Genomic DNA, 27,248 nt, shown 5'->3' on the forward strand with positions numbered 1-27,248 from the left:
AATGGCATATGTAAAACTCTATAGGAAAGACTAGTTAATGCCGGTGTATCTACAGTAAAGAGAGTTTTGATACAAACATAGAAATATGTTAGCAGAAAAAAAAATTGTATGGCCCATATGTGATATTAGGGGTTCAAGAACTTATCTGCTACTATTCACCTCATTTCCCCCTCCCCCACACCTATCATGGCCGGTAGTGCTATAGACAGTTCTATTACCTCCTATGTGTTTTATCCACAGAATTAGACTTTTGTCAGACTTTGCAGGATTATCATTTAGAAGAAAATAAACTGTCCATGTCTCTAAAGACATTGCTACTTAGCATCGGTTTTTACTAAATAAAGCACTGCACCATTAGTGGATTGAAACATGCCAGGGACCTTAGTCTGCATAGATTATTAATAAAGGTAACTAGATGCCTCACCCCACTCAACTTTGGGAGATTACTTTCTGTTTACCTTTCAGGCAGCCTCTGGCTGGGGATCTTGGGAACCATCTTGAGGCAAAGGCTTGTTTTCCTTGCTCCTGGTACTAGGGATGTGAATCGTGTCCTCGATCGTCTTAACGATCGATTTCGGCTGGGAGGGGGAGGGAATCGTATTGTTGCCGTTTGGGGGGGTAAAATATCGTGAAAAATCGTGAAAAATCATGAAAAATCTAAAAATCTAAAAATCGCAAAACCGGCACATTAAAACCCCCTAAAACCCACCCCCGACCCTTTAAATTAAATCCCCCACCCTCCCGAACCCCCCCCAAATGAGTTAAATAACCTGCGGGTCCAGCGGCGGTCCGGAACGGCAGCGGTCCGGAACGGGCTCCTGCTCCTGAATCTTGTTGTCTTCAGCCGGCGCCATTTTCCAAAATGGCGCCGAAAAATGGCGGCGGCCATAGACGAACACGATTGGACGGCAGGAGGTCCTTCCGGACCCCCGCTGGACTTTTGGCAAGTCTCGTGGGGGTCAGGAGGCCCCCCACAAGCTGGCCAAAAGTTCCTGGAGGTCCAGCGGGGGTCAGGGAGCGATTTCCCGCCGCGAATCATTTTCGTACGGAAAATGGCGCTGGCAGGAGATCGACTGCAGGAGGTCGTTCAGCGAGGGTTCCGGCGCCTCGCTGAACAACCTCCTGCAGTCGATCTCCTGCCGGCGCCATTTTCCGTACGAAAACGATTCGCGGCGGGAAATCGCTCCCTGACCCCCGCTGGACCTCCAGGAACTTTTGGCCAGCTTGTGGGGGGCCTCCTGACCCCCACGAGACTTGCCAAAAGTCCAGCGGGGGTCCGGAAGGACCTCCTGCCGTCCAATCGTGTTCGTCTATGGCCGCCGCCATTTTTCAGCGCCATTTTGGAAAATGGCGCCGGCTGAAGACAACAAGATTCAGGAGCAGGAGCCCGTTCCGGACCACTGCCGTTCTGGACCGCCGCTGGACCCGCAGGTTATTTAACTCATTTGGGGGGGGTTCGGGAGGGTGGGGGATTTAATTTAAAGGGTCGGGGGTGGGTTTTAGGGGGTTTTAGTGTGCCGGCTCACGATTCTAACGATTTATAACGATAAATCGTTAGAATCTCTATTGTATTGTGTTCCATAACGGTTTAAGACGATATTAAAATTATCGGACAATAATTTTAATCGTCCTAAAACGATTCACATCCCTACCTGGTACTGGCTGGGCTGAGGAGTTGTCTCTCAGCTCTGGGGCCATGGCTGGCTTTGGGACAGACAGGTCTGTATCAGGCAGGGTTTTCCTCTCTCCAGTCTTACTGAACACCCCCAAGCATCTACCGCTTCGACACAGGGAGTGGCAGTGTTAATGCCTCTGTTTTGTCAGGTGTTGTCTGTCTTTTCTTGTTTATTCATCTCCTGTTTTTCTCTCCTCTCTTATAACAGTCAGCTTATGAATATGCAGACATTTCATGCATAGTCATGCAGTGGACAGATGGTATTATCTCTGCACTTCAGACCGCTGACCTCCCCCTTTTCTATGAGGGGGAATCACTGCTCCTGCTGCATGGTGACTCTGGATAGGTTCTGGTCATGTCTTGACCAGTGCTATGTTGCCATGTCAGCAATTTTCTTCATTTTATTTCTGCCCCCTCTCTCCCAGTGGGGTCACTGCTCCTGTCTCATGAACTGTCCTTGGATAGACTGTTTTCTGCTCTGGGGATTTAGGTTGCTTTTGAGTTTCTGACCTAAATGTTCTTGAGCTGCTGCTTACGTTTTATTTAGAAAAAGCTTATAGTCCTTAAATCCACAAGCTGATCTCAATAAGCTAAGTAGCATTGCTGTTCAGGTCAACGTTCCTTATCTTGTTTTTCTCTGCAGAGACATACATGTCATCATTCATCTTTTAAAGTCTGTGTCCCTCTGAGGTCAGTATTCATAGAAGGTAGAATTCATATTTTATTACATACAGTGGTAGAACATCTAGTATCTCTCTAACAGGTCCATCCAGTCTGTGATAAACACAGTTCACTTGAACTCATTTGACTTCTGCATGAAAGTACGGGGATTTTAGAAGCAGGATTTGTTTATTTGCAAATCCAACACTATATTTCTATTAAATTTTTCCAAGATATTTCATATTTTAAGGAGCAAAATTTGACTACTTCATTGATATCTTTGAAAATACTTGTATATCTATTTCAAGTGTTTATAAATTTCTTTATAAATTCTAAGTATATGGAATTTTGGTAACACTGGCAGGCGTGTGGCAAAGAAACCTTGGTATTCCTTTTGACATATTTACCTTTTGTAAGTAGAATGAATTTATAAATAAAGGTATTGATAAGGTGGAGCTAAGGGAATTGTGTTTTTTGTGTTTTTCAAAGATCTGTATTTTTTCCTCTGAATGTTTGTATTGTGAGTTTTGATACCTGTTTAAAAAGCAATACCAGTGATACCTTTTCCCATTTTTAAGGGATTTTTCTGAAATATGTGGGTTTTGGCATAATGTAGAACAGGAATTAGGAGTGATAACTGGAAAGACAATACTTTTTTCATTGGGCTTGTGTTTGTTGTATTGTTTGAAAGAGAATGTGTTTGAAAAATGTAAAAAAAAAACTATTGAAAAAATAAAACATTATTAATTACAAAAAGATGCATTGTAATCAATTAACTGAAAGAGTCCTACCCTGATTTGGTGACTTGGAAAAGTATGAAGATAGATCTTTTACATGTGGATTATTGAACAGCTGTAACAAAATAATTGAATGCATGTGCTAACTTTTATTAGATTTAGAGGCCTTTTGTAATATGCAACCTGAAGAATATCAGTCACCAGTGTGTAAAGGTTGAGTGGTATAACTGGATTTCTTTTGTGATGGGATAAGGGCCAGCTGCTGCAGAATAACGTTACTCTGATGTCATCACTTTTTTACTCTCAAAATTGGAATTTTAGTTTGTGGGGATAAAAAAAGGATAGAAACATGATGGGGAAAAAAAAAAAAGACCATATGACCCTTCTAGTCTGTCCATCCATTCAGTAGCTCATTGACGTGGTTCTTAACACTGACCTCAAGCCTTGCAACAGGACCTGGCCTCAGCTGGTCCCCAACATTGGGCCCAGGCTTAGGCCTAAACATAGCAAGTATAAACAGGGATTAAAAATTAAGTAAAATAAGGAACTGATGGTGCTCCTGGGTGTCCTGGCTGAGGCTGGGGTTGACCCCCATGGGGGGAACTGCTGCAGTGACAGTTCACACTGGAGTGGAACCCATTAGATGGCGAGTCCTGAATTTGGGAACAAGCTGCCCCAGCACTAGGGAAGGATTGCTCATATAACAAGCAGCGCTGAGCTGCAGGGAGGAGAGAATCATGAGGAGGGGCCGAAGGAGCATCAATGCACTGTTAAGGTGGTTATGTACTGTGCTTAAAAATAATATGGGAGCAGCAGGAAGCTCTCCGTGGTAATGGTGATTTGGGTGTTGCATGAAGTTGTTGCCAATGCTGCATTTCCCACTGAGAATAAGGCAGCGGGGGTGAGGAAAAATAATTTGCACCACAGCGGTTCTATCGGGTAAGGTTCCCTGAGGCATCTGAGGATCCCATGCAAGCCGCCGGCATCAAAAAAAAGTAGACTGAGGAAAAGGGTGATGTCACTGATGACATCATTATCCAGAGATGATTCCAGATTGGAAGGCTTACAAATTATTACAAATAGAGCCAAAACAAGTATAATACATACATTTATCCCGAGGACAAGAAAGGAATGTCTATTAAGCCCTGCTATGAAGGAAAAAATATGTTTGCAAGTTGGAATTTAACCCAGACTGCACTATTAGTTTTAGGAGCAAAACTTGAAAAAGGAGGCATTTGACAGAGTTGCTCCTGAGATGCTTCTAAGAAAACTAAAAAGTTAAGGGATAGATGTATATCTCCTTTTGTGGATTGCAAAAACAGGAAAAAGAGAGTAGGATTAAATGGTTTGTTTTCACAGTGGAAAAAGGTAAACAGTGGGGTGCCTCAGGGATCTGTACTTGGACCGGTGCTTTTTAATATATTTATAAATGATCTGGAAAGGGGTACGGCAAGTGAGGTAATCAAATTTGCAGATAACACAAAATTATTCCGAGTAGTTAAATCTCAAGCAGATTGTGATAAACTACAAGAGGAACTTGTGAGACCGGAAGATCGGGCATCCAAATGGCAGATGAAATTTAATTTATCACCCAGGAAAAAGATCTGGGCATCATAGCTGACATTACATTGAAATTGTTACCTCAGTGTGCTATGGTGGTTCAAAAAGCAAACAGAGTGTTGGGAATTAGGAAAGAAATGGCAAATAAAACAGAGGATGTCGTAATGCCTGTCTTGAATACTGTGTGCAATTCTAGTTACTGCATCTCAAAAAAGATATTGTTTCACTGGAGTAAGAACAGAGAAGGGCGACCAAAATGATAAAGGGGATGGAACAGCTCCCCTATGAGGAAAGGCTAAAGAGGTTAGGACTGTTCAGCTTGGAGAAGAGACAGTTGAGGGGAGATATGATAGAGTCTACAAAATTATGAAATGACTTAAAGGGTAAATGTGAAACAGTTATTTACTCTTTTGGGTAGTACAAGGACTAAGGGTCACTCCATGACATTAGCAAGTAACACATTTAAAACAAAACAGATCAATTCTATTTCACTCAATGAACAATTAAGCTCTGGAATTCATTGCCAGAGGATGTGGTTAAGGAAGTTAGTATAACTGGGTTTAAAAAAGGTTTGGTTATGTTCCTGGAAAAGAAGTCCATAAACTGCTATTAATCAATAAGGAATAGTCACTGCTTGTTGCTGGCATTAGTAGTGTGGGATCTATTTAATGTTCGGGTACTAGCAGGTACTTGTGACTTGGATAGGCCACTGTTGGAGACAGGATACTGGGCTTGATGGACCTTTGGATTGATCGGTATGTCATATCTTATGTTTATATATTTTTATGAATAGTAATAAATAAAAATAAATAATAAATAAATAAATAGTAATAAATAAAAATAGTAATGAACAAGCATTCTACCAATGATCATCCGTTTTCTGAAATGCCTATTACTTAACCCTGTTTTTCTCTGATCCATATTTACTCGCCTAGTTATCACCGCCCATTGATTTTATACCGCTGCTAAATTTGTACTTTATCGGTCTCTTACCTCCCATTTATCATCTAAAATTGCCATTAACATTAGAATATGATTATCTTTAGTTTAATTGTTCTTTGTTCTCAACTTGTGTTTAATTTATCAGTGATGTGTTATGATATATGATATGTTCACATTATTTAATATTGTCTGTAAAGCTTGTTGCTAATTATTGTTTTTTTGTTAACCGAGGTGATGTTATTAACGTGCCGCGGTATATAAAAAAATCACTAAATAAATAATAAATAAATAAATAAATTACATAGGGGAATGGGGCATTTGAGGAGGAACTGAACTTCCCAGAGAGCTTACTAAAATACAAATATTGATTATAAATTTACAGTCAAGGATAAAAATATCAAGAGTTACTTGCTGTGGTGGGGACTCATCTTATCTCTGCACAACCCTCCCCATGGCAAGTTCTCCAAGCAGCAACAGGAATTTTCCCATTCCATGTGGGGACTGTTACCGTGAATATCCCATCCACCATTCCCAATACTGCTTTGTTGGTGAGAAGGGGGTGGGAGACAAGCTTTGCGCAAATGTTCTCTATGGTGACCAAGACCTGGCCCTCCCATTTTCCCAACATCAGGACGATTACACACAGTTTTTTTCTGTGCTCCAGTTGTCAAAATGACTGAATTAAAAAAAAAAAAAAAGCTTCCATCTTTTATAAAAAGCCATTTTTTTTTTTGCCTTCTTTGTCCACAGTGCTTCACTATTTATATCGTCACACTCTGGAGTTCATTCCTGAGAGGAAGTTCTCCAAAGTAATAAAATGTTCTGCAAGTTCTGCTCGGCTACTTTCTGCCATTTCACACAAATGATAAGATTATTTTTAAGTGATTCCAAAGACCTAATGCTGGCTGCAGCCATCTCATCACTTTTCCCATTTATATGTAATCATTTTTTCTTTTTCTAGATAATAATAGCATTAATTTCTGCAGCATTCCAACATTAGCAGATGGTTCCGATTTTCTAGGACTCGGCCTTCCTCTTCAAAGTCTTTCTATAATTATTACAACAGCTTTCACGTCTTCAGCTACTACATATGTTTGTATATATATTTGTAACCTGTTATGTATTTCCCATGTCATGCAATTGGTTGATATGGATTTTTGTAACTTGCTTTGAGCTGTATTGGTAGGGAGTGAAATAAAATGGACCAAATAAATAAATACAAATGTTATTTATATATATGATTTCTTTTTTTGGGCAGATCTGATCTCAATAGATTTAAAGGCTTTCCTCTATTCATTATCTCCCCAGGATTTGGTAAAATGGTAAAAATCTTATCAATTATGCTATCATTTATTTATTTTTTCTCTTTGTTGGTTCCTAGAAATGCCTCTTTCACCTTATTTGCCTTCAAGCAGCTCCGTGTGGTCCTTTATAAAGGGTTTTTTTTTTCCCCCTTTTTGCTTTCCGTCTAATTGTCACAGTTTAAACTTACCACATCTTTATTTTTTTGTTCCAATTCTGCTTTCTGTCTTTGATGAATTAAATGTCTTTTGTGTCATTTTCTTCTTATCTAAGGCCCCTTTCACCTTCTCACTTTATCATGCTGTTCAGCCTTTCACATCCATATACCTCCTCTCCTTACTGTGACCTATCAAGCTGCTTTGAATTCCTTTCAATGTATGTGTCACTCGCTCAGGTCATGCAGTGGTGTATAAAACATATTTTCGCTAACTAACTCCAGAAGATTCCTTTCATGCTCCTGTTTCAAACCATTTACGAGGCAGAGAATTTAGCCTTAGATTTTAGAACTGGGTTGTGATACGAGTATGTCAATATATTTCTTATGTGGGGAATGTTTCTGTAGAGGAAGACGGTATCAGATTATATAATGGGTCACACAATTGCACAGCAAAGTGAAATATTCTCCTGCCATTAGCGGGCTGTGTATGGCAGCCTACAGTGCTGCAAACATACATGTAATGGTGAAGAACGGTTGAGAGATGAAGATGGAGATCCTAAAGTAAAAAAGATGGAAAGGTAAGAGAGAAAGAAGAAAAAAAAGCAAGCAAGAAAGGAAGAAATAAAAAGGTTTAATATATTATAAACCCTCCCCTTTCCATACACACATACAACACACACACACACACACACACACATATACGTATCTTCTAATGGCTACACTGTGCTGAAATGTTTAGGTTTATACAGCATAGATAACTCTTAAACCCAATATGTCCACAGATAATCTATGAGCAAACAATAATGGTTAATATTGAACTAAATAATCACCCAGGGACTGTACGATGATTTCCATGAAATATAATGCTTTTTAGCAATCAACACCATTTTCAGATAATAGAAAGACTAGGGGGCACTCCATGAAGTTAGCATATGGCACATTTAAAACCAATTGGAGAAAGTTCTTTTTCACTCAGCGCACAATTAAACTCTGGAATTTGTTGCCAGAGGATGTGGTTAGTGCAGTTAGTGTAGCTGGGTTTAAAAAAGGATTGAATAAGTTCTTGGACGAGAAGTCCATTACCTGCTATTAATTAAGTTGACTTAGAAAATAGCCACTGCTATTACTAGCAACAGTAACATGGAATAGACTTAGTTTTTGGTACTTGCCAGGTTCTTATGGCCTAGATTGGCCTCTGTTGGAAAACAGGATGCTGGGCTTGATGGACCCATGGTCTGACCCAATATGGCATGCTCTTATGTTCTTACAAAATGTCAGGATGATTATGAATCTTATATATATCAAAAGCATGTTCTACTTTGTTTTAAAGAAATTTTCCAGTGACATAGTCCTGTTGTGGATTGAAAACTGATAAAAGATAGGAAACAGAATAGGACTAAATGGCCAGTTTTCTCAGAGGAAAAGGGTAAAATAGTGGACTGCTTGGGACTAGTGCTTTGTAATCTATTTAAAAATGGTCTGGAAAGGGGAACAATGAGTGAGGTGATCAAATTTGCAGACAACACAAAATTATTCAAAGTAGTTAAATCACAAGTGGATTGTGATAAATTGCAGGAGGACCTTAGGAGACTGGAAAACTGGGCATCCAAATGGCAGATGAAATTTAATGTGGACGAGTGTAAAGTGATGAACATAGGGAAACGTAACCCATGTTGTAGATTCACACCATTAGATACCATATTAAGAGTTCCATTCAGGAAAAGGATCTAAGCATCATAATGAATAATACTTTAAAATTCTCAGCTCAGGGACAGTCAAAAAAGGAAACAGAATCAGGCCGATACAATATTGGCAAGCGAAAACATGAGCGCCCATTCTCCTAATGCATGCCGATGCACCTTTCCAAGGCACTCGATGTAATATTTAAATGGGCTGCAGTGGTAAAAAGGAGGCGCTAAAGGAAATTGTGTGCCCCTCATGCCTCCTCGGCAGTGGGTGCCCAGGAGAGGTGGCTGTTAGTGTGGGTTAGGAAAATGGGCACTCAATTTTATGAGCATCCATTTTTTTTAACCTGTGCACAGCCACGGGTTAAGAAAATGAGAAATTGCTACTTACCTGATAATTGAATTTTCTTCAGGACAGTCAGATGAATCCAGAACAAGTCGGTTATGCAACCTCACCAGCAGATGGAGACAGAGCAAGCTGACATCACAGTACATATACCCCTGCAGTGACTGCAGACTTCCAGTATTCTCTTCAAAAGCAACTGTGAGCAGATTAGCAAAAAACAGATAAGCATGTCAATACTCAGCCAACAGGCAACACTGAGTTCAGATAAGAACACAACACTAGTCTAGGGACTAGAGTAACATTTACCCGTAATCCCTGTAACATGGAGGCACACAGGAGGATCATTACACAATCATTCAGCAGCCAAAGGAGGGAAGCTGGATTCATCTGACTGTCCTAAAGAAAAGGACATTTTCAGGTAAGTAGTAATTTCTCATTTCTTAGCATTCAGTCATATAACTCCAGAACAAGTGGGATGTACCCAAGCTACTTCCAAATAGGACGGGAGGCTACCTGTGGTCCAGACAAAACCACATGTACAAAAGCTGCATTCTCCTGAGCCTGAACATCTAGGCGATAATGTCTGGAATAGATGTGAAAGGAGGACATGTCATAGCTCGGCAAATGTCAATGGAGACAACAATCTAAGTTCTGCCCATGACACTGCCTGAGTTTGAATGGAATGAACCCAAGCCTAAAAAGGGAATGGCTACCCAGCATCCACATATGCAGCTGTGACTACCTCCTTAACCCAGCGAGCAATAGAAGCCCGCAAGACTGGCTATCCCTGTCTAGCACTGCCGAGAAGGACAAACATGGCGATCCGATTTCACAAAGCCCCAGTATCTTCCAGATACCTGTCAATATGTCTCTTGACATCCGAGGGACGGAATAAACGATATGCCCCTGCATCTCTCTCTTTATCCAGAGATGGCCTGATTCAAGAGAAACTCAGAGATCACCTTTGGTGAAAAGGAAGAAACAGTACGCAGCTGTACTGCCCCTGGAGTCACTTGGAGAAAAAGCTCCTGGCAAGACAAGGCCTGCAGTTTGGAAACCCTACACACCGAACAAATTGACACAAGGAACACCGCTTTCAAGGTCAGCAACCACAAGGACAGAGTATGTAGCGGTTTAAATGTAGGGCCTGCCAAAAAAATCCAAGACCAAAATAAGACTCCATAGGGGCACCGGAAACAGCAAAGGAGGACTGCACCAGACAGGAAATCCTAGTCAGGACCCAGTAAAGAAAAATACAAAAAGTCTCAGGAAACAAAGTAAAAGATTCTGTGAATGACATATTTTAAATAAAAAAAAATAAAAATTACTAAGCACTTTTAAAGTTCTAAAAAATGTTTTGAGTGATAAGGTAAGTTAAATAAGCAAAACACATCTTTTTTTTTTTTTAGAATTAAAAAAAAAAGACTTTTTAGAGTTAAGATAAAGGAAACACCTTCATCAAAAGAAACACTGGAATCAATTGAACACCCCCAAGGAACATGATGTAAGCTGATGCATAACCTCTAGCAAGGTTTCTACCTAACAATCAAAGGTGTAAGAGAAGCCATATCCTTGAAAACATATCATCAGCTTCCCCAGCTATGAGTGATGGGTCCTACGTCGATATTTTAGAACCAGTTAAAGCACAGGAATAAAATCCAAAATTAGAAGGAATAAGAAATCACCAAAGCTACTCTAAATGAATTAGTAATGACACACTATTCAAAATAAAAAAAGAGAAAACAAATAAACAATATTGACTGTTAATTAGCCCCTAGCATTATTTTACTGAGTGACATAAGCAAGAGCAGAGATAAAGCAAGACATGAAAGTTAGAGACAGTTAAAAAGGTTAGGCAGTTAGGAGCTGGCTTTTGGAGTAAGAAGAATTATTTTATTTATTTATTTAGAACTTTTCTATACCAACTTTCCAATAACAGAATTACTGATCAATTCGGTTTACATTTTGAACAATAACAGTGACAAGAGAATGTCTTACAAAAAACAGGTAGAAATAACTTGGAGATAAATATATGGGTTAACTAACAATGAGATACTAACAGTGAGATACAATATAAAATATACATAGCCTAATATAGGCAGAAAAACATCGGTGTGGGGTTGTGCAAAGTCTAATGTTATGGGAAAGCTTGGTGGAAGAGCCAAGTTTTAAGTCTTTTTTTGAAAATAATGTGGCATTGCACTGATTTGAGTTCTGGCGGGAGCGTATTCCAGAGTTTAGGACCAGCTGTGGAGAATGCTCTTTTGCTTAACACTGATTTCATTGGTGGTATCTGTAGATTGTTTCGGTAGGCTTGTCTCACTGGTCTAGTAGAGGTGTGGAGTTGGAGAGGGAATTTGAGCTTGAGTGGGGTCAGATTGTGTAATGCTTTGTGTATTGATGAAAGCACTTTGAAGAGTATTCTGAAACTGACAGGTAGCCAGTGTAGGCTTTTCAAAATGGGTGAGATGTGGTCTCTTTTGTTAGTCTTGGTTAGGATCCTTGCCGAAGCGTTTTGCAACATCTGTAATGGTTTTAAGGCGTTTGCGGGTAGGCCTACTAGAAGAGAGTTGCAGTAATCTATTTTCGTGAGTATGATTGCTTGTAGAACCAATCGGAAGTCTTGAAAATGGAGGAGTGGTCTAAGTCTTTTTAAGACTTGTAATTTGAAGAATCTGTCCTTTACTATATTATTGATGAGAGCTCTGTAGTTCATTTGGTTATCAAGTATGACCCCTAGATTTCTTACTTGTGGTGATAATGGTATTTGGGTGGTGATGTTGGTGCTGGGGAGTGAGTAGGTTCCATCTTGTGAGATGAGTAGGTATTCTGTTTTGTTTTGGTTAAGGATAAGATTTAGGCTTGTGAGTAGGTTATTGATGGCTTGTTGGCATGTGTTCCAGAAATCCAGAGTTTTTTGGAGAGATTCAGTGATTGGGATTAGGATCTGTACATCGTCTGCGTATAAGTAGTGGATGAGATTAAGGTTGAGCAGGAGTTGGCAAAGTGGGAGTAGGTAGATATTGAATAATGTTGGTGAGAGTGACGAACCCTGTGGGACTCCCCAGTCGCAGGTGATTGGTTGAGATTCTTCTTTGTTGACCTTGACTTTGTATTGTCTGTTCTTGAGGAACGATTTGAACCAGTTGAGAGCTGTATCTTTAATTCCAATATCTGATAGACTATCTATTAATGTGTTATGATTGACCGTATCAAAAGCTGCTGATAGGTCTAGTAAGATGAGAAGACAAGGACATCTTTTTTCAAGATTCAGTAATATGGAATCCGTTAAGGAGATCAGGAGGGTTTCTGTGCTTCTAGATTGGCGGAAGCCAAACTGGGCTGGAGAGAGAATGTTGTTATCATTTAGGTATTCTGTGAGTTGTTTATTTGCTACTCGTTCTAGTATTTTAGCGATGAAAGATAGATTAGCTATTGGGCGGAAGTTGGACGGGATATCTGGTGAAAGATTAGGTTTTTTTAGGAGTGGCTTTATGATTGCCATTTTGAGAGATTCTGGGACTAGCCCTTGGGATAGGGAGCAATTGATAATTTTTGCAATGGGTTTGGATATGGTTTTAGCGCATGAAATGAGGAGATTGATGGGAATGGTATCCTGAGGATGTGAGGAGGGTTTGATTTTTTTTAGGATATTTTCTATCTCTAAAGAGGCAGTCATTTTGAATTCTTTCAGGCATGTCTTTTGTGATGGGAAGGTAATATGTGGTGTGACTGGCGTATAATTGTTGTTGCTTTTGGACTGCGTTAGAAGGTTTGGGATCTTATTTTTGAAGTAAGTTGCAAGTTCTTCTGCTTTGCTTGCCGCTTTATCATCTGGTATGTCTGTTGATGGAGGTTTCGTGAGGGATGAAATCAGTGAGAAAAGTGCTCTGGGGTCAAAGATGAAGTGGTGTATTTTTTGTGAGTAAAAATCTCTTTTTGCTTGGAGGATGGATGTTCTGTATATGTGCATCGTGGATTTGAATGTCGAGAGGTTAGAAGATGTTGGACATTTACGCCAATGTAGTTCTTTTTTTCTGAGCTCCTGTTTTATGGATTTTAGTTTTGGTGTGTACCAGGGTTTTCTGTTGTCTTTATTTGCTCGGGCAGCTTTGGTGATAGTTGGGCATGAAGAATCGGCCACTTTTTTGGTGATGTTGTTCCAGGATAAAATGGCTGAGTCCGCGTTTGTGAAGTCCAGATTGTTAAGTTCAGTAGTAAGGCTGTTGTTGATTGTCTCCTGGCTGCATATTTTCCTGAATTGGATAGTGTTATTTTGCTTTTTTGGGGGAGTAGGTAGGTTCATTTTTAGTACAGTGTTGATCAGTTTATGGTCCAACCAGGGGATTGTGAGGCATGTGGGGTGGGAGGAAGAAGAAAGTTCTTGATTTATGAAAATTAGGTCCAGCGTATGACCTGCTTTGTGGGTAGGTTCATTAATTAGTTGTTTAAAACCCATGAAGTTTAATGCATTTAGGAATGTTTCACAGCTCTGAGAGTGAGGAGATACATCCACATGAAGATTAAAGTCCCCCAGGAGTATTGCTGGTGTGTCGGTATTGATGTGCTTAGTTATATTTTCTATCAAAGGTGAAGGATCAGATTCTAGGCATCCTGGTGTAGCGTATATGAGACCTATTTGTAAGTGGGTGTTTTTGAATACTGCGAATTCCAAGGAGTGTGAAGATATAGTAGTTTTTAGCTCCATTCCCAATGATTTTCTTGCTGCAAGGAGGAGACCGCCTCCTCGTTTTTTGAGTCTAGGAATAGAGAATATGGTGTACGAATGCATAGGGAGTTGGTTGATAGTAGCGATGTCTTCAGGTTTTAACCATGTTTCGGTGATTGCAAATAGGTCAGTGTTTGTTTCCAGAAGGTAGTCATGCATGAGGTGAGTTTTCTTAGTCAAAGACTGAGCGTTCAACAGTGATAAGGTGAAGAGTGAGAGGCCAAGTAGTTGGTTTAAGGGTGAGATGATGATAGGAATGAGTCTTTTTTGTAAAGAGTGTGGTGTAGTTTGTTTTGTTGTGAATCTCTTGAGATTGTGGATGATGGGGATCGTTGATACAGTCATGTTTGGTTTTGTGAGAAGTTAGGTTTGCGTTCGTTGGGATTGATTTAGATGTAGTCCTTTGTAGTGGTGGTAGAGTAGTATAGTGTTGAATCTGGGGTGTAAATACTGATAGGAGGTGGAGGAGATACAATTTGCTTGCGGAGGGCAGGCAGTAGTACGGGTTGAGCTTGAGAATTGTTAGGTACTTACTGCAGTTGTCCAACTGTTGCGTTGGTAGGATGGTGATGCTCCGGATGTCTGCGGTGGTCTGCACTCGGGTCTGCACTAAGGGGCGCACAAAGGGGCAAGCCCCTTTGACGCGCTCCTTCGACGCGTGGCGTTCGACGCGTGGCGTCTGGGTGGTGTTTGAATTAAAGGTCCGCTGTGCCTCTGCCGATTGGCTGCCTTGCAGCCGTCTGTGGAGTGGCTGTCTGGCTTTCGGGGGCGGGCTTATCGCCGCGTGGTTTGCAGGGAGTATAGGGAGCCTGCCTTGCCTCGCGGTCGGCGTCGGTCCTGTCGGGTGAGGGTAAATTTAAACAGGCCTTACCCCGATCGGACGCCGGCGCCGATTGCGCAGGCCTGATCGCCCGTCTGATCAGTCTCCGGCTGGAAGTTCTCTCGGTGAGTCGCCGGGGAGAAAAGGGCTCTTTCGCGGGCTGGTTTTCAAATTAAAGGGCCGCTGTGCCTCTGCCGATTGGCTGCCTTGCAGCCGTCTGTGGAGTGGCTGTCTGGCTTTCGGGGGCGGGCTTATCGCCGCGTGGTTTGCAGGGAGTATAGGGAGCCTGCCTTGCCTCGCGGTCGGCGTCGGTCCTGTCGGGTGAGGGTAAATTTAAATTGCTGTCAAAACTCTCCTTAACCAAGGCCTGATATCTCTAGGAAATCAAAAGATATTTAACAGAACAGCTAAAATATGAGTTTGTACATGTGTGAAATGATTTTTTCTTTAAATTAAAGTTTAGGGCATTTTAATTTAGTTCTGAACTTCTCACCTTAAAGACTTCTTAAAGACTTCTTAAAGACTTCTTCTCTGATTCATCTGTCTTCCTTAACTCATGGATTTCTCGCATACTTTGCACATCAACATGGTCTGTGCACCCTCAAATCTCAATTTAGTCTACCCTTTAATTTTTTTCTAGATATTTATTCTCGCTATAAACATGCTGAATATTTACCTACGTCCTGTTGACGAGTTACTATTATTATTATCTATGTAATATATAATTTAATTTATTATTAATATCTATATGTTATAGGTTATATGCTAAATGCAATATGTTATACGTTATATGTTAAGAAACGCTGTTTCATGTAACGCCATTTGTGCGAAAGTTTTGTTATATGTAAACCGACCTGATTCGATACTTGTATTGAGAATGTCGGTATATAAAAATCCGAAATAAATAAATAAATAAATAAATAAATAAATAAATGTTATGTTGCCTAGCGTTATAGCTCAACTTCAGATATAAGCAAAATAATTTAAAGCAAGTAATAATAAGCCAATTTGTGGGAATATTTGAAAGGAATATAATATTCCAATTCAGTCATTTGATTTCTAAGAATTCATCATAAATTAAAAGTATGAGTGTAAACTGTTTAGCTGTTCTTTGGCACCAGTGTAAGGGATCAAAGTTTATCATTTATTTTTGTTTAGTTAGTAGAATTTACAGTCACATTAAGTCCTCATTGACATACATTACACAACAGGGAACACTACTGATATAGAATTCGGAAGAGCGTGAGCAGTTAAAGGGAGATAGTTTCTCTTTTTAGTTTTTTTTTAAAGAATTCAGTCATTCCTTAATATCTAAAAAAAAGAATATGACTTAAGAATTATATAATATATGTTGATACATTTTTTGTTGTTATCATTATTTAAAGTAAGTTGTTCAAGATAAATTGTGATATAAAAATAAAGGTATGTTTGTGAATCGATACCGGTGAAGTTATTCTGTTAATATTTAATTGTAAACTGCATCTCTGTGAACATACAGAGGCAGATCTTAAAACATACGCACAGGCGTAGATTTTATAACATGCAAAATGGAAAGTTTAATACAATGAGAAAAATAGTTAAAAAAAACTACAGATAGGTGCAGCTATAAAGTTAAGAGTGTGCAATAAGCATGGACATTATTAAAAATTTCCATCTTAGAAGCACATTCCAGATGGATTCCATGCATTAAGAATGATGGAAGGAAGGCCAGATGATTGCCAAAATAGTTAAAAAGTGAGGTGAAAGAAGCTATTTTAGTCAAAAGAACTTCATTCAAAAATTAGAAGAAGGATAAGAAGAACATAAGAACATGCCATACTGGGTCAGCCCAAGGGTCCATCAAGCCCAGCATCCTGTCTCCAACAGTGGCCAATCCAGACCATAAGAACTTGGCAAGTTCCCAAAAACTAATTCTATCCCATGTTACTGCTGCTAGTAATAGCAGTGGCTATTTTCTAAGTCAACTTAATAGCAGGTAATGGACTTCTCCTCCAATAACCTATCCAATCCCGTTTTAAACCCAGCTACACTAACTGCACTAACCACATCCCCTGGCAACAGTTTCCAGGATCCATCAGAATAAATTAAGATAAAGCATAAACATTGGCAAGTTAAATATAAGACATTGATGGGACAGGCTAAGAGAGAATATGAGAAAAGGTTGGCTGTATAGGAAAAAAAAACTCATAAGAAAAACTTTTAAAATATATCCAAAGCAGAAAGCCTGATAAAGGGGTTAAAGGAGCACTTAGGGAAGATAAGGCCATTGTGAAAGAGTCTAAACAAATTATTTGTTTCCTTGTTTACTGGGGAAATAACCTGTGCCATAGATGGTTTTCAAAGGTGATAAGTCAGATGAACTGAATCAAATCATGGTGAGACTGGAAGATCTAGCAGGCCAGATTGACAAACTGAAGAATAGTAAATCACCTGGATCAGATGGTATATACCTTAGCATTCTGAAAGAACTAAAAAATGAATTTCAGACCTATTACAATTCATTTGTAAACTGTCAATAAAATCATTCATTGTACCTGAAGACTGGAAGGTGGTTAATGTAACCTCGATATTTAAAAAGGGCTCCAGGGGCAATCCGTTAAACTATACCAGTGATCCTGACTTCAGTGCCGAGAAAATTTGTTTAAATTGATATAAAGTATAAAATCACAGAACATTTAAATCAACATGGTTTAATGGGACACAGCCAGCATGGATTTACCTAAGAGAAGTCTTGCCTCAGAAATTTCCTATATTTTTTTGAAGAGGTGAATAAACATGTAGACAAGGGTGAACCAGTAGATGTGGTATAGTTGGATTGTCAAAAGATATTCGACAAAGTCCCTTATGAAAGGCTTCTAAGAAAACTAAAAAGTAATGGGATAGGAGGTGATGTCCTTTAGTGGATTACAAATTGGTTAAAAGACAGGAAATAGAGAGTAGGATTAAATGGTCTGTTTTTACAGTGGAAAAACGTAAACAGTGGAATGCCTCAGGTATTTGTATTTGGGAAGGTACTTTTTAATATATTTATAAATGATCTGGAAAGGAGTACGATGAGTGAGGTCAGGGGTCGGGAACCCATGGCTCGCGAGCCAGATATGGCTCTTTTGAGGGCTGCATCTGGCTCGCAGACAAGTGTCGCCATACTTCGCGGTTCCCCGCTGACCCAGCTGCTCCCCGGTCCTCCGCCGCCCGGGCTTAAAATGCTGTCAGCCCGGGCGGAACGCGGCAGGACAGCTGGAGTCAGCGGCACCGGCGTGCTCTCTTCTCCTCCCCCCCCCCCCCCGCGGCCCGGAAGAGGAAGTGGAGAGCATCGGGTGCCTGCGCGGGAAGAAGAGACCACACTAGCGTGGTCTCTTCTTCCGCGCAGGCACCCGATGCTCACCACTTCCTCTTCCGGGCCGCGGGGGGGAGGAGAAGAGAGCACGCCGACTGGAGTCATCCGGGTGCCTGCGCGGGAGTCATCCGGTGTCAGCCGGGTGCCAGCGCTGGAGTCATCGGGTGCCTGCGCGGGTCTTCCCGCGCAGGCACCCGATGCTCTCCACTTCCTCTTCCGGGCCGCGGGAAGAAGAGAGCACGCTCGGAGGAAAATGAAAATCTTCAACCGCGGCCGATGGGACTCCGCCTTCGCCTCCGCGAGGGCTGAAAATGAAGGAGGTTAGCGTTGGGAGGTGGCTGCTGCTGCCGCGAGTTCCCAGGGGGGGGGGGAGAGAGTGAATGAGCGAGCAAGCATGTGTGTTTGAGATCCTGTGTGTGTGAGTGAGAGATTGCATGTATGTGAATGATTGAGAGCCTGTATAAGTGAAAGAGAGTATGTCTGTGATTGAGATCCTGCCTGTGAGAGAGAGAGCATGAATGTAAGTTTACCATTGGGAACCTGTATGTGTAAGTTTGTAATTGAAAACCTGTTTGTTTGAAATAGTATGTGTGTATGATTGAGATCCTTTGTGTGTGAGAGAGATCATGTGTATGTATGATTAAGAGCCTGTGTGTATAAGTAAGAGAGAGATCATGTGTGTCTGTGTCTGATTGACAGCTGGTTTAGGTGACGGAGCATGTGAGTATGTGATTGAGAGCCTGTGTTTAAATGAGAGAGAGAGACCATGTGTGTCTGTGTGATTGAGAGCTGATTTAGGTGAGGGAGCATGTGAGTATGTGATTGAGAGCCTGTGTTTAAATGAGAGAGAGAGACCATGTGTGTCTGTGTGTGATTGAGAGCTGATTTAGGTGAGGGAGCATGTGAGTATGTGATTGAGAGCCTGTGTGTAAATGAGAGAAAGAGAGGACATGTTTGTAAGCATGTGAATGAGAGTCTGTGTGTGAGAGAAAAAGACAGCATGTATTTATGTGATTGAAAGCCTGTGTGTGTGTAAGCGTGAAAAGATAGACAGCATGTGTGTAAATGTGTAATTAAGAGCCTATATAAGTGAGAGAGAAAAAACATTTGTATATGTGAGTGACTGAGAGCATGTGTGTATAGGTGTGTCATTGAGAGCCAGTGTGAGAGAGAGCGCTGGTATGTGACTGAGAGAGGAGAAAGTTCCAAGCAAACCACCCCACCTCCTGCTAATTCAGAACAATCTCAGGACACCTGGATATCAAACGTTCCCAGGTATGCAGAGCAAAAAAATTTTTGTATCCTTATTATTTTTCATTACTGGATCTTTGTGTCTGCTATTTTGAAATATTTTGTTGGTATCTGGAAATGTTTTATATGAGTTTTTAATTATTGGATATTCCACTCATCAGCTGTTTCGAAATATGTTCTTTTTGTTAGTACAGTTTTACTGCTGATGATTTTATATTTCTTGATTTGTTTTATAAGGATGTGTGATGTTTCTTTTTTCCTTTGTTACACTGCATACAGAGACTCTGGCTTGTTGCAGTTTCCAATTCAGTTTTTCTCTGCATGCTTCTTGTTATGCGTTTTGGTCTCTTTATTCTATGTTAGGTGAGGGACAGCACGTGATTCAGGTGAGGTTTTCTGCTGGCGTGTAGTTTCTGTGTAGGACTCTATAGCAGCCTGACTTGGTCCGTTTTCCTAATAGGAGATGTATTGGTGTCTTAAGGCCTGGTGTAATATTTTCAGAGACTTATTGTACTTTAAAAGTGTGATCTTACATAAAATGCACACATTTACTTGTATTTAGTTTTAAACATATTGTATGGCTCTCATGGAATTACATTTTAAAATATGTGGCGTTTATGGCTCTCTCAGCCAAAAAGGTTCCTGACCCCTGAGTGAGGTGATCAAATTTGATGATGACACAAAATTATACAAAGCAGATTGTGATAAACTGCAGGAGGACCTTGTGAGGCTGGAGGATTGGGTATCTAAATGGCAGATGAAATTTAATGTGGCCAGGATGATGCACATAAGGAAAAATAACCCTTGCTATATGTTAGGCTCCATATTAGGAGTTACCAACCAGGAAAGAGATCTAGTCATCATAGTAGATAATACATTGAAATTGTCAGCTCAGTGCGCTGTAGCAGTCAAAAAAGCAAACAGAATGTTTGGAAATATTAGCCAGGGATTGGCGAATAAAATGGTAGATGTTATATTGCCTCTGTATTGCTCCATGGTGAGACCACAACTTGAAAACTGTGTGCAATTCTGGTTACCGCATCTCAGAAAAGATAGTTGCACTGGAGAAAGTACAGAGAAGGGTGACCATAATGATAAAGAGTATGGAATGTCTCCCCTATGAGGAAAGGCTAAAGAGGTTAGGGCTGCTTGGCTTGGAGAAGAGATTGCTGAGGGGGAATATGATAGAGTTCTACAAAATTATGAAAGGACTTGAACAGGTAAATGTAAATTGGTTATTTACACTCTCAAACAATAAAAGGACTAGGGTGTACTCCATGAAGTTAGCAAGTAGGTCATTTAAAACAAATCAGAGAAAATTATTTTTCACTCAGGGCATAAGTGTTGCGACCATCACTGCTCAACGTCTCCACTCCACCCTCCTTACCTCCTTGGAGACTCCCTCTTGCTCAAGTGGAAGGTTGGCTGCTGTGGCATCATTCTGCCGACTCCCCCCGGCATCCCCGGAGTGGCTCGATGCTGCAATTCGCCATGATTCACAAGAGCCTAAGGGTGTACACACGGCGCGGCCCCGACTGATGTACCAGCAGTGGCGTGAACCTCAGGGGCATCCCCCTGAGATGACGTCATCTGTACCGGATATATAAGGTCTCAGAAATCGCTATCGAGTTAGCAAAGGAAGGGTTTTGCCTAAGCTGCTCTGCCTCCTCGGACTTACCAGGGGTACCCACTCCTCGGGGGCCTCGCTCTCTCTTTGTTTTTCAGGTCAGAGTCAGGAACAGTCTCGCTCCTCAAGGGCCCATGTTCCCGGACTGGTTGCTGAATACTTATTCTGCCTGGAAGTCATTGCTGCCTACTACACCAATGAGTTACCATCTCTCTCTCAAAGCTTTTCATGGAACCAGGTACTCGCTCCTCGAGGGCCTAACTCATTCCAACACCTGGACTACTTCTAGAGACTATTGTGGGAGTGTTACCATCAAGGTTCTGTTCCTGAACTCTACATAACCTGCCTACTCACTATATTCAGTTTCTCTACAGCTCAGTTATCCAGGATTGCTGTTCCAGTACCTGAGGGACTACAGCCCTGCCAGGCACTTCCAGCTCACTACTGCCACCTCTGGTGGTTCAATATACTGTTTAATAAAAGAACTAGTGTGAGTCTGTCTCCATACTGTGTAGTGTACTTCCTAACACTGTCAATGAATTATTATAGGTCTACCCTGGCTCATTCAGCATCAAACTAGCATTGATTGGGACATCTTACAGATATTTTATTTATTATTTTTTTATATACTGACATTTGATCTCAATTGAGATATCACACTGGTTTACATTCAGGTATTGTAGGTATTTCCCTATCCCCAGAGGGCTTACAATCTAAGTTTTGTACCTGAGGCAATGGAGGGTAAAGTGACTTGCCCAAGGTCACAAGGAGCGACAGCAGGACTCAAACCCTGGTCTCCTGGCTCATTGTCCACTGCTCTAACCACTAGGCTATTCCTCCTCCCTAGTTAGGATGGAATCTTCTTTGCCATGAACAGTGCCTTTTTAAAGTCCTGCCTACTGTTTTTATTGCCTGAGTGATAACCCTGGAATTACCTGACCTGACATCTCAATATGCCACCTTGCTGATGTCTTTAGCAAACAGCATATTCCGAAGAAGGGAGGGTCCCACAAAGCAGATTCTGTCTAAGCCAGAAGGGAAATAGAAAATGAGACAGACCAATTGCATTAGGTGAAAGTTATTTATTCACACATATATCTTGATAAAAGAGCCCAACTCTGGCCGAGTTTCACACTAGGCTGCTTCAGGGTCTAAAAATAACCAAACACAAAATAAATAGAAACATAAATAATATTATTACACAGAAAAATCAATTAAAAAACCAGCAAACCTTCCAGCACACCACTCCTATCTCCTCCCCATTGATTTGCTACAGATAATTATTTCTCAGGGGTAGGGCTACTCTCTCTCCAGAAATGGAGTCAATGTCAAAATACATCAAGGAGAACCTAGAACGAGGGTTTATTCATCCATCTTCATCTCCTGTCAACAATAAAGATGGCTTGCTGCATCTTTGCATTGATTACAGAGGGTTCAGTGCAATCACTAAGAAGAGCCAGTACATCTCCCACTGTTCACGAAAGTCTTTGACTGCTTCGGAAGACCTCAGATATTTACGAAGCTTGACCTCCATGGGGCATATAACCTGATTTGAATAAGAGAGGAAGATGAGTAGAAGACAGCTATTACTACCAGGGATGGGCACTGTGAGTACCTGATACTACCCTTCAGATTGTGCAACACATCTGCTGTCTTTTAATTTATGGTCAATGAAAATTTCCTTTACCTTATTTACTTTCATGTGGTAATATATCTTAATAATATTCTTGTGTTTTCAAAATCATTGAAGCAGCATCGAGATCATGTGAAGCAAGTTCTTCAGAGGCTCTGGGAATATCACCTCTATGGGAAATTGGAGAAATTCATCTTTGCATAAGAGGAGCTATAGTTTATGGATTATACCACTTCATGGCATGGCCTCCAGATGGATCCTGAGAAATTGAAAAGCATCCTATGGTGGCCATAGCCCATAGGCCTCGAGGCCCTGCAGTGCTTCCTTGGGTTTGTAAACTATTATAGACAATTCATTCATGGCTCTTCTACCTTTTCCGCTCCATTTACAGCCCTTACCAAAATGGGTTCTGACATCAAGAATTGGTCTGACAGTGCTATTCAGGCTTTCAACTGCCTCAAGGAAGAATTTGCTCATGACCCATGCCTGCACCACCCAGATCCTTCCAAGCCATTTATACTGGAGATAAATGTTTCTTCTCGTGGAGTAGGGGCTATCCTATCTCAACATAAGAACCAAGGGACTCTTGTGACCTGCTCTTATTTCTCCAGAAAATTTACCCCAGCCAAGAGGAACTACCCGATTGGAGACCACAAGTTGCCAGCTGTTATACTAGCTTTGGTAGAGTGCAAGCATTTGTTAGAAAGATGCAAATAGCCAGTTACTGTTTATACAGATTAAAAAATCTGAATTATCTGGCACAAGCACAGTGACTGAATCCCTGGCAAGCCCACTGGTTGCTATTCTTTAATGGGTTCAACTTTGAATTGTGATTAGGGATGTGAATTGGGCTTCGGACGATTGAAAATATCGTCAATATTTTCAAAATTGTCAGAAATCGGGGGCTCCCCCAAAACGATAGGAAAACCCCAAGATATTGTTCGTGGAGGTTCTCTTATCATTTTGGGGAGGGCGGGGAAAATGGCACACAAAAATAACCCCTAAACCCACCCCGACCCTTTAAAACTAATCCCTTAGCTTCCCCCCACCCTCCTGACCCCCCAAAAAACTTTTTACAGGTACCTGGTGGTCCAGTGGGGGTCCCAGGAGTGATCTCACACTCCCGGGCCGTCAGCTGCCACTAATCAAAATGGCACCAATGGCCCTTTGCCCTTACCATGTGACAGGGGCCGGCCATGTGCCATTGGCCGGCCCCTGTCACATGGTAGGAGCATTCGATGGCCCACGCCATTTTTAAAGATGGCGCCAGCCATCCAGTGCTCCCTCCATGTGATAGGGGCCAGCCAATGGCATGGTTACCCTATCACATGGTAAGGGCAAAGGCCATCGGCACCATTTTGATTAGTGGCAGCCGACGGCCCGGGAGCGGGAGATCACTCCCGGGACCCACACTGGATCACCAGGTACCTGTAAAATGTTTTTGGGGGGGTCGGGAGGGTGGGGGAAGCTAAGGGATTAGTTTTAAAGGGTCGGGGTGGGTTTTTTGTTTATCGGCTCGGGCGCAGCCTATAAACAAAACCGCGATCGGGCCGGACGAAAAAAAAAAAACACGATGTGAATTGGAACCGGAATCCGAACTGATTCCTGTTCCGATTCACATCTCTAATTGCGATATCATCCAGCAGAGAAAAAACAACGGGCTGATGCCTTCTAATGTTCTTTCAACACTGAAGATTCCTTGGATCCTCCAAGACACATCATAGACCCTCCTAAGATCTTAGCTGCTGCCATGGTTCTGGTCCCATCTGGGAAGATGGTTGCTCCTCAGTGGTTATGTCATAATGTCCATCAGTGTGCCCATGACTCCTGTTTCACAGGTCACCCATGATATCACCAGAACTCTGGAGTTAATATTCCAACACTATAGATGGCTTCAGATAAAGATCAATCTGAAGCAGTATGTAGAATCCTGCCCCATATGTGCCATAAACAAGAGCTCTCAAAATTTACCCTGGGGGCTGTTACAGCCACTGCCAGCCCCCAATGAACTCTGGACACCTTTGGCCACTGTCAAGAACCTTCCTCTCTTTAGTGACAACAGCACTATTTGGATAGTAATATATTGTTTTTCTAAGAGGGTCATTTCACATCTCTCCCTGAACTTCCTTCTCCATCTGAGCTGGCTAATCTCTTCATTCAGTACATATTTCGTCTGCATAGGCTCCCATCCCATATCCTTTTGGACTGAAGATTACAATTTATGGCTCATTTCTGGAAAAGCCTTTGCAAGCAATTTGGTGTCACGTTAGACTTCCCTTCAGCCAATTACCCTTAGACCCTTAAAGCCTTTCTGAGGGCCTATGTGAACCAGCATATCAGAATTTAAAATGCTGCAATCAAAGGGTGTGGAGGTTCAAGAGGAATCCCCTGAGATTTTCTAAATAGTGTTGGTTTATCCCTCTGCTTGATTTTATCTGAAAAGAAGTCAGTGATCCTTATCCTTCTAAAACATTTTGTACAATTCTATCCTAGTGGAAAAAGGATCATATTTAGATGTTGGAATGAAAGATAATGCTTTATTTAATAGAGATACAGCCTCACTTGACAATATCTTTCATGACAAATTAAATACAGAGCAGGCTTCCCCACAGATAGAGTTTAAATTACTACTTAATGTTTCAGAAGGGTTTTTCGTGAGCCCTTGGGCCTCGGCCCGACCCCAGACAAATCTAGGACCGAACCGAGGATTGGCGGTGTGTCCCAGCATGGTGAAGACAAGGTCTTACCCTCTGCCGGACCTGCATGCTCCTGGAGCCAACAAGTTGATGTTGGTAGATGAACAGTCCTTCGACTGTTCCCAGCCCTTTCGGACCTGCTGCTTTGGATCATCATGGAACAGCAGGCTGAACTGAAAGTGAGGGCAGAAGGAGGCCTTGTGACACAAAGACTTTGGACTAGGTCTAAGGCGAAGACATCACAGATGAGGGCTGATGCGAAGACATCACAGACGAGGCGAGGAACTTGGAAGACTCAAGACGAGACGAGAAGCTGGGGAGGTTATACATTGGCATTGTTTCACAGGGTGCCATACACAGTCCACCCGCGGGACTGGTCATGGACCACCCTGTCCCACTAAGCACCCTACACAGCCTGAGGAGGCTGGTCACGGACCACACAGAGAGCGGGACGAGTGCAGGAAGGAATCCAGCTGAGGCGAGACTCCGATGACGGAGCCGATGTCATCCGGAGAACCACCGAAGCTGGCAGGTCATGAAGGCTCAGGAGCGCAGGACATGAATCCAGCTGCAGGCAACTCCACTGATGGAGATGTGTCACCCAGAGAACCATGGAGCTGGTAAGACAAGAAGGCTCAAGAACGCAGGAGAACTTGGAAGGCACTGGAGAAAAACATCAGGAAACCTGGAACATCAGGAAGCAAGACATCGGGAAATAAGACATCAGGAGACCTGGATGAGGATTTCAGGAGACGAAGACATGGCACAAGAAGCAGATGAGACATGGAGCTCAAACGATGAACAAGAAGGACCTGACGGAGCGCTGGAAGGCAGGAGCTTCCAGAAGCAAAGTAACTCCGATGCAAGGCAAAGGTGGAATTCAGGAGCAGCCCTTTTATAGGGCTGATACAGGAAACAGTCCTTAGGTGGGGCCCAGGGCATATCCAGCCATGGGCCCTTTAAATTGGGCAAGGAGGCACGGCTGCATGCCTAGGAGCAGAACAGGAAGGTGTGCAGGACCGTGGACAGCAGCCCTGCACTGACGTCGATGTGGAGAAGAAGGGCTGGGCCGAGGAGCAGGCCCTGATGTTGGCAGTGGCTCCTGCCACTGCAGGAGGACCTGAGGTCAGCTCCGGCCACCAGGAAAGCCCGGGGACTGTGGCCTCCAGCTGTGAGGATGACGCTGGGTTTGGCGGTGGCTCCAGCCGCGAAGAAGCATGGCGGCAGACCCGCCATGCTAGAGAGGCAGGCCACAGGCCGCGGCTCCTGCCGCAGAGAAGCAGGACACGATGGGCGGCCTCCGGGCCGCAAGAGGCAAACTGAGTCCGCAGCTCCGGCTGTGCAGAAGGCAAGACGTCGGCTGTGTCCAGCCGCATCAGGAACAGCAACAAGGTGAGGAGCCTGCTCGTGGGGGAGCCCGCGGGCAGGATTCATAACACTTAAATTTATCTGCAGAGACTGTAATTCCCTCGAGGTAGGGTGGTCATATTTTGATGTACCCCCTTGGCTTCCCTTGACGTTTTTTGTACAGGACTGTAAAAAATGTATTGAGGATCAACATTACTCTCCCTATTTTTTTCTATTGAACAACGTTATGTATAATTAGTGAATCATCATCTGATGAGTCCTGAGGCAAAGAGGAAAAACCTCTCGAGCTTTTATGCTGTTATTGCAATTCTTCTGCATCCATGGATATCAGAATCTCTTTCATCATGGAGAAATGTTTTCAATTTAATTTGAAACGGGTAAGAAGTGGCATGAGAGGTTTGTGGTGAAGGCTGCAGGGGATGGCACCAAGTCAGGAGTGGGCATTTATTATTTATTTTTTCTTTTTTTTTTTCCAGCAGGGGAGGTGAACCGCCTTGCTTCAATTTGTTTTTTAACAAAAAAAAAACAAAAACCAAGAAAAGGAAATTGATTTATGTTTTCATTTTCTTTTAAAAATAAAATGAAATTGTAAAATTTCCCATTTCATTTCAAACAAGTACACATCACTAATACGTATACGTAGGAAATATGGGATAATGAGAAGTACTTTGCTGTTCATGTCATCAAGTCTTTGGTAGGTCTTCTGGCTGGGAATGCTTTATT

Source organism: Rhinatrema bivittatum, chromosome 1, assembly GCF_901001135.1.
Source record: "Rhinatrema bivittatum chromosome 1, aRhiBiv1.1, whole genome shotgun sequence".
Lineage (NCBI taxonomy): Eukaryota > Metazoa > Chordata > Amphibia > Gymnophiona > Rhinatrematidae > Rhinatrema > Rhinatrema bivittatum.